Here is a 5,710-nt window from a genome sequence, read left to right as displayed (position 1 = left end):
TCAAAAAACTTCATCGGAGTTGCTAGCTCACAGCCTGCCCTATGCAGAATTTGGACTCGTGCATCCCACAGTTGTTTGAAATACTTTTATAAATCTCATATTTACAGATATCTCCTGTTCTGTTTCCCTAGAGAACCCTGACTAATAAAAGTAATTATAAAAGTTTCCACTTTTTGTTTGTTTCTTTGAACAGGGATTTTGGTCCAAAGTTGTGTTTGTTTTCAGTATCTGCATCTGCCTCCCCCTTTATCAGATTGGCTTCCTCCACCACCACCACCTCTCAGTGCTCTGCAGCTTGAACTATTGTAGGAATCATGTGGAGGAGGGTACCCTCTTTCCATAGAAGAGGGAAGCCCTCTTCCTTGTCTGCCAACAAAATCATGACCACTTGAGTGGAGAGCACTCTGGCACTTGAGTAACTGTCTCAACTTCCACCATATCCATCAGGTGAGTGGCTGTAATCATCATAGTGACCGCTTCTACCTTAAGATGGCAGGGGCCCTCGTGTAGGTTGAGCACTACATGAGTTGCCATAACTTTCTTATGAATCTCTGTAGGGCCCTCCACTCAGATGATCTAATAGTCTCGATCATGACCATAGCAATCTCTATCACTAAAGCCTCTTGATGGATAGTCATCGCATGACCTGGAATGACCATGATCATGGTATGCATAATCTCTTGGTGGTGGTACATAATCCTTGTAGCCCAAGAATTTGGGTAATCTCTGCTTGAATAGCTATTGTAAGTAGAATATCCTTCATCTCTTGGGGACAAATAAACATCTCTATGAAAGAGGAGGCATTCCCTTTGTGGTGGGCCTCTATAATGATCACTTCCTTGTGATACAGAGCTCCTCCTCCCATTCCACTGCTGCTTCAGAGTGGTCCTGAGGGGGCAGATATTTTAGGAAGAGGACCCCCACTTTGTGGTGATGGTCCTCTTTTTACTGGAAGTAGTCCCCTGGAAGAACTCATGTTAAAATTCATAGGGTATGGGTAGGGGAGAGGGGGCAAGATGGTGGCATAGAGAGGAGCGGAATTTAGTTAGTCCCCTGGAACAACCAATAAACAACCAGGAGCAACTAGCAAACAATTTGGAATAACTGTGGGGGGACAACCATGACTGTCCACATATCATACACCAACCTGGATTGGAAGGAATGCCTGAGATCACAGCATAAAGTCTGTCAGTAAAAACTGTGGAACTGCATCAGGACCCCCCTCACCCCATGGCAGGCTGAGCTGCAGCACTCTCCGAGAAAGCGAATATAGCTCAACCCACCTGTAACTGGGGTTTTAATTAACAAATGTGAACTGATGAATACAAACCACAAACCCCCAACAAGCAGACAGAGGCTTTTAGTGACAACTGACCTTAAAGAACCAGAAGACTCATCTGTCCTGGGAGGGGTAGCCCAGAAGACCAGGTATTACCTCTGGCCAATGAGTGAAACTGGGGGGCCATTTACTGGCTCTAAAAGGGAGTTTTCTGTCCCTTTTTCTCTCTCTCTCTTAATCTGAGGGGCTCAGTGGAGAAAGCCTCAGCCATTTTCAGTTTGCAGTCCTCTGACCCAGACAGGCGTGGAGATAACAGAGCCAGAGAGACAACAGTTCAAATGCAGATAACTCCATAGGGGGTGTATCTTCCCTAAGAGGAAGGATGTGGACCCCAGCTCTACTACTGGTCTTCCTTTCAGAACCAGACCCCAGAGCCTGGGGGAAAACAGCCAAAACAGAAACTAAAGGGGCCACAGCTCCTTACACCAGTTGGGAGTGACAGGCTGACAGGCACCACCTGCTGGGCAGGTTAGGAAAAGCACAGCAGCTAGAGACCTCACAGGAAAGTCTGTCAATCTCTAAGACACACCCACAGGCAGACTTGAAACTGAATATAAGCCCACTCTGAGATCTGAACCAGTTCTGGTCTGGGAAAATCTGACTGGGGTAACCAAGGAAACCAGATGCCTAGACAACAGAAAACTACCATCTACACTAGGAAAAATGAAGATATGGCCCAGTCAAAGGAACAAACTTACACCTCAATCAAGATACAGTTGAGATATTGTTTCACTTTAATGAAACAATCTATTAAAGATTTTCAAAGAAATGTACTACATCAAATCAAAAACCAAATCAACAAGTTCAAGGAAGATATGGCAAAAGAGATGAAGGCTATAAAGAAAACACTGGGCAAACATAAGGTAGAAATCGAAAGTTTGATTCTGCCAGTTGAAAGAACAACTGGCAGAATCTATGGAAATGAAAGGCACAACACAAGAGATAAAAAACACAATGGAGACATACAACAGATCTCAAGAGGCAGAAGAAAATACTCAGGAACTGGAGAATAAGACACCTGAAATCCTACATGCAAAAGAACAGATAGGGAAAGAATGGAAAAATATGAGCAACGTCTCAGAGACTGAATGACAACATGAAGTGCATGAGTGTACATATCATGGATGTTCCAGAAGAAGAGAAGGGAAAAGGGGCAGAAGTAATAATAGAGGAAATTATCAATGAAAATTTCCCATCTCTTATGAAAGACATAAAATTACAGATCCAAGAAACATAGATCTGAATAGACCTATGCCAAGACACTTAATAATCAGATTATCAAATGTCAGAGACAAAGAGAGAATCCTGAAAGCAGCAAGAGGAAAGCTATCCGTCAATACAAAGGAAACTTCTTAAGACTATGTGTGGATTTCTCAGTGGAAACCATGGAGGCAAGATACTGAAAGAGAAAAACTGCCAACCAAGAATCCTATATCTGGCAAAACTGTCCTTCAAATAGGAGGGAGAGTTTAAAATATTCTCCAACAAACAGACAATGAGAGAGTTTGTGAACAAGATACCTGTGCTACAGGAAATACTTAAGGGAGCACTACAGACAGGAAAAGACAGGAGTGAGAGGTATGGAACACAATTTTGGGTGATGGTAGCACAGCAATGTAAATACACTGAACAAAGATGACTGTGAGTATGGTTGAAAGAGGAAGGTTAGGAACATGTGGGACACCAGAAGGGAAGAGGAAAGATAAAGACTGGGACTGTACATCTCAGTGAAACCTAGAGTGCTCAACAATTGTGATAAATATACAAATATGTTTTTTGTTGTTGTTTTTATTAAATTCAGTTTTATTGAAATACATTCACACACCATACAATCATCCATGGTATACAATCCACTGTCCACAGTATAATAACATAGTTATGCGTTCATGAGGGAGAACAAATGTCAACCTTGCAAGGTGATAAAAATAGGGTGGTGTTGGGGAAAAATATACAATCAATGCAAACTAGAGACTATAATTAACAGAAACATTGTATTATGCTTCCTCTAATGTAACAAAGGCAATATACCAAAGCTAAATGCCTATAAGAGGGGGACATAAGGAAGGGGTATGGGACTCTTGGCATTGGTGATGTTGTCTGACTTTTTTATTTTACTATAGTTTATTTCTATCTTTCCTTTTGTTGCTTTTTAGCTATCATGTTTTTTTATTTCTTTTTCTTTTTCTTTTGTCTCTCTACCTTCTTTGACTCTTCCTCCTTCTTTGTGGAAGAAATGGAGTTGCCCTTATATAGATAGTGGTGATGGTGGTGAATACATAAATATGTGACTATACAGGGAACCATCGATTGTTTATTTAGGACAGAAAGTATGGTGCATGAACAAAACCATCTAAAAAAATGGGTTGATGAAGAAACCTTGAGGGCACTATTTTGAGTGAAATAAGTCAGATACATATGGACAAATATTGCATGGTCTCACTAATATGAACTAATTATAATATGTAAACTCATAGACATGAAATATAAGTTAACAGGATATAGAACGAGGCTAAGGAATGGGGAGCGGTTGCTTAGTATGAGCAGAATGTTCAACTAGGTTGAACTTAAGTGTTTGGAGATGGAAAGAGGTGATGGAAGCACATTATTATGAGAGTAACTAACAGTGCTGAATGGTGTGTGAATGTGGTGGAAAGGGGAAGCTCAGAGTCATGTATGTCACGAGAAGGAAAGTTGGAGGTTAAAAGATGGGAATGTATGAAACAATGAATCTTGTGGTGGACAATGTCCATGATTAACTGTACAAATATTAGAAATCTCTTTCATGAACTAGAACAAATGCATGACACTATAACTAGAAGGTAACAATAGAGGGGTATATAGGGAAAAAATATACCTATTGCAAACTATATACTACAGTTAGGAGTATTTTAACATTCTTTCATCAACAGTAACAAATGTACTGTACCAAAACTATGAAACAATAATGGAGGGGATGGTTAGGGGTATGGGAGGATTTGAGTTTTCCTTTTTGTCTTTATTTCTTTTCCGGAGTAATGAAAATGTTCTAAAAATTGAAAAAAAATTAATTGTGGTGATGGATGCACAGCTGTATGATGGTACCATGGACAATTGACTGTGTACTTTGGATCTTTGGATAATTGTATGGTATGTGAACAATCTCAATAAAATTAAATTTAAAAGATTCATAGGGTAGCCACCATTATCCATGTGTCCTCCAAGTGAAGAAGGCCCTCTTGTTCCTCCATCTCCTCCTCTTCCACCTCTAAGACCGCTAGGAGGGCCTCTGCTTCTGGAAGGTGGACGTAGCCTATGTCTACCAGTTTCAAATGATGGTTTAGGGGCTTGTTCCACCGTGACGGCTCTTCCATATAAGGACTTTCCGCTCGTGTCTCTGGCTGCATCCCTGGCATCTGCTGGGCTTTCAAAGATGACAAAAGCAAACCCTCTCAATTTGTTGGTTTCACGGTTTTTCATCAAGAGTACTTCCACTGTTCGTCCATATTTGCCAAATACTGCTTCAACAACTTTCTCATTTGTTTCTGTATTGAGCCCATCAATGAAGAGCTTTCCTGGACAATCTGCTCCAACCATTTTTTCCCCCGAGTCAAGGAGAAGTGAGTACAGTTTCAAGCTCCTATGATCTTGCCGAGCGGCGCTTCCTAGAAGCTCAGCAAGCAGGAAGGCTGCCGGATTGGGTCAAAGGACAGGAGGGGGAAGCTGCTAGCCCTACTGTACAATCCCCACACCCTTTTGAGAACAATCGCTCTAATCCATAGGAAGTAATGGGGAAAAGTGTAGTGATAGGGTGGGAAATGTGATCAGAAATGAATGTTAGGAAAACAGCATAAAATGTCTGAACCTTGCTCACAAGCCAGGACTGCTATAGTCAGCATCCTGTCGGCACAGATAATACACCGAGATCTGATTTGAACCCTTGGTCCCCCTTCCACGTAAGCAGCTGAAGACTGAAGCCCAGATCTTGCCAACCACATCCACCTTTGGGGAAACTATACCGACTGCCAATGCTAGGTTAATAAAGGAAATGGGTCATCGCACCGCTATTTCTTTTTTATTTTTTTTTTCTGCTGAATCTAAATAATGGCTCCCTTTTCTTTATTTAAGATGTTTATGTTTAAAAGGGCTTTATGCGAATAGCCTAAAAGAGTGAGTTAAAAAAGAGTTAACATAAAAATTTTCCCCATCCTTAAATCTAATTCAGGGATCTCCTAGAAAGAGGGGCATACTGAGTTCTGGGACTCTTGGGATTTGAAATTCCTAACGCAGAATGTCTGAGTCAGAATTGACCAGAACAATTGGTAATTCTTATAAAATATCCCTCAGGGCCTACGCCAATGGTAAAAAGAATGAAAAGCCCCTCTCTAGGGACAT

The 5,710-nt window shown here is 41.2% G+C and overlaps 1 pseudogene; it reads right to left on the bottom strand.

The window, feature by feature from the left end:
- Positions 1–221: 221 nt before the first annotated feature.
- LOC119516889 lies at positions 222–4,912 on the bottom strand (annotated as a pseudogene).
- Positions 4,913–5,710: the final 798 nt, after the last annotated feature.

The sequence above is a fragment of the Choloepus didactylus genome, chromosome 2 (assembly GCF_015220235.1).
Source record: "Choloepus didactylus isolate mChoDid1 chromosome 2, mChoDid1.pri, whole genome shotgun sequence".
NCBI classification, from domain to species: domain Eukaryota; kingdom Metazoa; phylum Chordata; class Mammalia; order Pilosa; family Megalonychidae; genus Choloepus; species Choloepus didactylus.
This window is presented reverse-complemented; position numbering and strand designations above follow the sequence as displayed.